The sequence below is a fragment of the Triturus cristatus genome, chromosome 4_2, assembly GCF_964204655.1.
Source record: "Triturus cristatus chromosome 4_2, aTriCri1.1, whole genome shotgun sequence".
NCBI lineage: Eukaryota > Metazoa > Chordata > Amphibia > Caudata > Salamandridae > Triturus > Triturus cristatus.
Window position 1 is genome coordinate 243,244,659 of NC_140586.1, and position 7,298 is coordinate 243,251,956.

Consider the following 7,298-nt stretch of genomic DNA (forward strand, 5'->3'; position numbering starts at 1 on the left):
TAGAGCAAACGACAATCCAGTGGGAAATGGTTCTTTTCAGCACAACCTTGTCCTTTTTTTCCTCCAGCAAAAACATGACCATCCACCTGGGGGTACTCTGGCACGATCAATAGAAACGTTCTGTGCTCTTTTGAGGTCCAAGTTATGGAATCTTTCCACTTTCTAAGAGGGAAGAGGCAGATCAAAGAACGCCTGTAAGGTGATATTTTAGCCAACGTGGAACAGTCACAACTTACGATAGGAAGGATGCTCAAGTCCGCAGAACATGTTTGTATGGGAAGAAGGTGGTGTACCGTGAGTTTACACAGACCTTGAAACTCTCATGCTGAGCTGATGTTATGGCGACGAGGAATATCATCTTGAGGGTGAGAAGCCGGAAAGAACAGCTATTAAGCTACTCAAAGGGAGTACACATCAAATATTTAAGGACAAAGTTATGGTCCCACTGTGACATGACAAAAGGTGAGGAGGGAACATATCTTGTAGACCTTTAAAAAAAACACACCACAACACATGATTTAAATAATGAGGCTGATCTGGAAACTGCAAAAAGTTGGAAAGAAACACTTTAGTTATGCCCAAACTTAGCAGGGCGAGAGACAAAACCGATATGAAAAAGTCGGATAACTTTGCCTGGCAGGGGCCAATCTATCACATGCAGTACCAAGACACACAATTGTACTAATGACTGGTTATATAAGGTTTTTGTCAAAGAATGCCTGGCTGCCAAGATGATATCAAACACTTCTGGAGGAATGATAAAGGTGTTCAGCTGTCATTGCTCAATCTACAGTCATGAGGGTCGAGATTGCAAAGGCCCCAGTGCAGGATCTTGCCCTGGTGCTGCAACAGCAGATCCACCCAGAGGGACAGCCTGATAGGAGGACAGATACTTCTGCCCAGAAGCTCAGGGTACTATTTCCTCTGTGCCCAATCCAGGGCCACTAAAATAACACTGAGTCATCGGTCCTGATCTTCTTCAGGACTCGGGCAGAAGAGGTATCGATGGGAAAGCATACAGGATTCCCGAGTTACACACTAGGCAGAACGTGTGTCCTAGCGAAAGACACTTTCAACGCCTAAAACTGCTGACATTGCAAGTTCTCAGCAGTTGCAAATCTATTGAGCCATCGTTCACCGCATTCACGAAAGAGAATTTGCACAACCTCTGGGTGCAATTGCCACTCATGATCAGCTAGGTGTCAAAGGCTGAGCTAGTGAGCCCTGGAATTCAAAGATCCTGCTAGGTGATTCACCACCAAGAAAATTCCTTTATGGTTAAGCCATTTTGTGAGGCGCAGCACCTCCTTGCACAGGGTCCACAACCCCATCCCACCCTGTTTGTTGCAATACCACATTGCAGTGGTGTTGCCTGTAAGCACCAGTACCAGCCTTTACTTGATGGATGGTAGGCAGGCTTTCAACACCAAGTGCATGTCCCTCTGTTCCAAAAGGTAGATATGGAGCCAGGGCTTCCCTAGAGACCAGAGGCCTCTGATTCCCACCTCCCCCAGCTGGCCACCCCAATCCAGAAGTGACGCATCAGTCACCACTAACAGTTCTGGATGGAGTAGGGTCTGCCACTGACTCAATCGTGGTCCAGTAAAAACCACTGCAGATCTTTCACAGTCTCCTCCAAAATCTGATCTTGCGTCTCTGTGGGGTCAACATCAAGACCACCTCTCCGATCGCATCCAATGTAGAGCCAAGCATATGCCAGCTGGCGTTCTTGACCAGCAGGTCGCATGAGGCCATCAGTACCAGCAGTCTCCGAGTCAACCTCAGTGAAATTCAGGACAAAGGCAGAAAGATTGAATTCATAGCCTGAATGGCTGGATTGGCTTTTCCAGGATAAAGGCACAAAACTGAACAGTGTCCAGAGTGGTTCCGGTGAAGGGGAGCTTCTGGTAAAGAGTCAGGTGTGACTTCGGCATGTTGAGACAGAACCTCAAAGATGAAAGAAGATTTGCCGTAGTCTTAAGGAGGTTGGCAACTTCCAGGGACTAGCCTGCCTTCAACAGCCTGTCGTCAAGGTAGGGGATGTCTGGGACCCCGGACCTCCAAAGATGTGCTGCTATCACCACCATTTTCAACAATACCTGAAGGCCACAGTTGAGCCCAAAGGGGTCTGAAAAACGCTCCTGTCCTACCACAAACATGAGGTAGCACACATGAAAGTAGCAGGAGTAACAGCCATGACCCACTTCTGGCACAGGCACCGTCTCAATACCCTCTCGATAGCCCCTTTGGCAAAACGGCTTGTACTTTTTGTCATAAGACGACTGGTGTCCTCCATCAGTCATGTGGGGATGGTGGAGTGTGAGGCAGAGTGGCCATTAAGGGTAGGGCGTACCCCCTATGGACAGTGTCCTGACTAACCTGTTTTAAGTTATGTCCTGCCAGCCCAGTAAAAATTGTTGGACTCTACAGAAAACCAAGTGGCTGTGCTTCACTAAGGGTACGCTGAAGGGATTTGGCAGGTGGGGAAGCAGGTTATTATAGCAGTGGGCTGACTGGTATGTTGTGCCTGACCGCGGAGCCGGTGGGTGCCACAACCTTAACCACAAAAGGGCTGGGCACCTTGCTGAGGCTGCTGAGGCTGAAGTGGCTGTCGGTATGGGGTACCTCTTAAACTGCGAAAGAAACGGTAGGATTGACGACGTTGGCAGGGAAGGGCATATACACCCAGGAAGCGTGCTGTGTGGGGTCTTGCGCTCTTTGAACCGCTCCATAGCAGAATTTGCTTTGTCCACAAGAGGAGAGTCCTGTCAAAGGCATGTCCATAAGGGAGGGCCTACATATCACTTGAAAAACCCACTGCCTGTACCCAGGCATGGTGACAAATGACAATGCTAATGCCAATGACTTGTCCGATGGAATCTGTGGAATTCAGGCCACATCGAACTGAGAATTTGGTGGCATTGTGGTCATCTTGTATGGTTTGCGTTAGGACAGGTCAAACATCTTCCACAACACGAGAGGATTTGGGCTACTGAATCCCAGCGAGCATGCGAATAGCAGCACAGCAGGCAACTGGTTGTCCCTCACGGGAAGACCAGACTACTAGAAGAAAATACCAACTTCCCAAAGGTCTACTGGCTCATGGACTCCCTATTGGAGCAAGTAGCGTGGAAGTATTCGGGTGTGCTCGACTGGTTTAAGCCTGCACCAAAAAACTCGCAGAAGAGGGGTGCTGAGATAAAAAGGCAAGGTCGCCAGGGGCAGGATGGTGACACCTCACAATCTGGCAACTCACTAGAGGGCCAGTGCAAGGTTTAGCCAGATCAGTGAGTGCCTCGTTAAAAGGTAGTAGGGACTCCGTAGAGGTTGGGGGAGAGACAAGGCCAGAATCAGAAGAGGTGTCAAAAGCCCTGGCAACTTGGAGATCATCATACCAGATTTCTTTGTGGTAGGCATCTCTTGCATCATAGTCATTATCAGAATCTATCCCCAACAAGTAATGCAATGTAAGAGCTGCCTTGTGGAGGTGGAATGTTAAGCTGGTCAAGTTGTGATTCAATGCAAACCGAGCGCAGCTTCATTACACATCGAAACAGTGGCGACTCAAAGTTGGAGAGCATAATAGACATCTCATCCTCCGACACTGGAGGAGTCAGCATTGGTGTTGATGCTTAGGAAACAGACATGAATCCAGAGTCGGTACAGGGGGAGGCCCAGTGAAGGGTTCGGAGTGTCCAACTGGAACCAAAGGCAAACCCACTGGCGTTGTCTTATATGGAAGGCCTTTCTGCTCCTTGGGCCCCTCAGGCGTGCCAGAGGGAGTGAGAAGGGATCTGAAGAGCAAGAGAATGGCTTTCTGGAACTCGTTGATCTGCCTCTGTGTCAGAGACCGCCCCAGGAACTCAGGTTGTGCCAGAACAAGCTATGAGATGGGCTCTGATGCCGGCCAACTTTGGGAGCCAGATCAAGAGGCATGGTGACACCCTCACACCTTCCCAGGAATATGAGTATCAATAAGGGGTCGAGTCCCACATGGATATTTATGTTTTTATCTTCAAATTACCTGAAGATTTAGGGTGCGACGAAGATGGACCATGGGATCACTCCTGGGACTTCTGGTCAGGTCTCGACATCTTCCAGTGCTTGGAGACAGAATTCCTCCTTGTGGTCCTGTAAAGCCTTCTAGATTATCGATGCAGTGTCTCTGGAGGCCTTAAAGGATTGCAACTCAACTCCAGGCAAACCGGATTAGGATCGGACAAAGAACTCTGCTTGAGACTATCCTTACAAGGTTGACATTTTGGGAGGTGACATTTGCCTTGCACACTGAAAATATTTTAGGTAAAAAGGGACTCAGACAAGCTGTAGCTCCAGTACCACACAAAGAAAGGAACAGATGCCTGCATGCAAAAGTGGCACCTATATAAGCTCTGCACATATCCGGAGCGGAATGGCACCACCTACCGACAAGCATAGTTACTGCTGAAAAGCTCAAGGGTTTAGTCCAACATCTGGGTGATATTCAAAAGGTGAGGAATCTGCTGTTGGAAGTCTCAATCAGAATAAAGGGTTATTTGGACAGGTCAAATCTCAGTTTTTACAGTGCTATAGTCAGGCTATACTGGTAGACTTGAAGGAATGTATGCTCTGCCAGTTTAGTGAACGGCACAATAGGTGCCACAGTCCACTATTGGCATTTAACTTACAGGACCTACGTCTACCTGGTATCATATACTAGGGACATATACGCAAGTTAAATGTACCAATTAGATTATCTTTAAAGGGGGAGCAAAGGCACTCTACAGAGTTCACTAGTGACCATGTGACCATGCAGAGCAGGCAGATTTCCTACAGGACTGTTTCAGTATCATAGTTTCAATTACAAAAGCCACACCTTTAAGCAGCAGGACAAGGGGGGAATACAGTAACAGCACTTCAGTTAATATTAGCCAATCAAATAATGATTCAGTGGATGGGACAGGCGTCAGTTCTTGTGCTATGTCTCAGTATGTAGTGTCCCTCTGAGGCAACTCCGCTCTTACGGTTTGTGGTGCATACCACACTTAAAAAGGGCACAAATACTACTTTTGCTTCATTAATTTTACCATACAAGATTGCAATATGCTTTTGTACTTACTTACACCTAGAAAAAGAGGTGTGTATAATTGGAGTTGTGGTAAGTTGTGGCCAAAATACTGCTCTGTTCACCAACTTTTTGCCTCATGTCAACAAGGCACAGTGGGCCTAGTTCTGGGCCTTTCCCATCACAAATAATTGTTAAAAGATGCTTTAATCAAGAAAAGGCTGTTAAGTCCAAGAGCAACAGTTGATGGACGGAATGCAGAGCAAATCAAAACATTCACCCCCAATCAAGAGATCGGGGTTAAATCCATCATTCTTTTGCTCACCATGCCACCCCAGTTTAGACCTGGCCATATGCAAATCAGTCTTTACCCTGTGCCCCGAGGGAACAGGCCACCCGAACTGCTAAGCCAGGTCCTCTCTGGACTGGAAACAAGCATCCTAGGACTGGTTTCGGGGTTTCACCCCTCACCAGCCAGGATAGCGTGAATCTAGTGGCAAAGTTAGCGAGGGACCCATGTCTGGGCATACCCTGCCAACTTAGGGCGAACAAAGCAAACACAAGATGATGGAAAGAGTGCTGAAACTTTTCAGACACTCGCCCCCAGTCACAGATCTGGGTTTAATCCATTATCATTCTTTAGCTCACTTCGCCACCCCAATTCAGACCTAGCCATATGCAAACCAGTCTTGACCCTGTGTCTCATGGTAACAGTCCAGTCCGAACTGCCAAGCCAGGTTTTACCACAGCAGAGCTGGACAAGAAGAACTTGTCCTGGGTTAAGTGGGAATTATTTTGGCATTTCCACAAGAACAAATAGAGTATTCTTATTTGTGAGTAGACATGGAAGCAATGCCAAAAGACCTCGTTCATGAATCTTTCAGGTTTTCCATTCACTTGGGGGCCATAGAGAAGTGACCCGGGTGTGTTTATGTTGAGGGAACTGAGATAGTCCATAAGAACAAGTTACTTACCTTCGGTAACGATGTATCTGTAAGAAACATTAGTTAGATACCTCACCTTAGAATATCCCCAGGTGTCAGACTGGATCCGGAAGATTTTTGTAGCAATACCCCTTGCGCGTCGCTAGGCGTCGTCTGCGGCTCCGCGACCGTCGTTGGCATCGTGCGCCGGAATGACGTCGGAGTACTTAGACGCTGCCCTCGCGCGCTGACGTCAGTTCTTGTACATAGCTTTCCGCGCCAGGAACGCAGAGCCATGCAAGAGACCGACACTGGTGCCAAAAAAATCTAGGGCCCTGAAAGGGATAGCCTTAACCCTAGATGTCAGTTCGCAGAACGGGGAGGATGGGTGGGTCGGTGAGGAATCTAACTAATGTTTCTTACAGATACATCGTTACCGAAGGTAAGTAACTTGTTCATCTGAAAGAAACACGTTAGTTAGATTCCTCACCTTAGAATAGATACCCAAGCAATACCAACCCCGGTGGTGGGTCTGCGAACCAAGATCACACCAGAAAGTCCTGGTGGACAGAACGGCCAAAGAAGCCATCCCTCCGGACTTGGCTATCTAGGCAATAATGCCTGGCAAACGTGTGCAGCGAAGCCCACGTCGCCGCCTGACAGATGTCCTGCAAAGGGACTCCCCGCCCCAAAGCAGTGGTAGCCGCTGTGGCCCGAGTAGAATGGGCTCGCAGCCCAACAGGAGGGTCCTTTTTTGCCAAGGAATAACAGGTTTTTATACACAAAACGACCCACCGGGAGATGGTCAGTTTGTGCACAGCTTTTCCCTTCTTAGCACCCACGTAGCCAACGAAAAGCTGGTCGTCCACCCGGAACTGTTTCGTGCGGTCCAAATAAAAGGAGAGCGCACGTTTTGGGTCCAGACGGTGGAGCCGCTCTTCCTCTTTGGAAGGATGCGGAGGTGGAAAGAAGGTGGGCAAGGTGACAGATTGCCCAAGATGAAAGGGGGTCACCACTTTTGGTAGAAAGGAAGGACGAGGCCGAAGGACAACCTTGTCCGGATGAACAGAGAGAAAAGGAGGCTTGGACGATAGAGCCTGGAGCTCACTCACCCGTCTAGCCAAGGTGATGGCTACCAGGAAAGCAGTCTTAAGAGTGAGAAGACGAAGAGGACAATTGTGAAGAGGCTCAAAGGGAGCGCACATCAGAAATGTTAAGGCAAGATTCAAGTCCCACTGAGGCATTACGAAAGGGACAGGAGGGAACGTGTGAGTAATGCCTTTAAGAAAGCGTGACACTACAGGGGACTTGAAAAGAGAGGGCTGATCAGG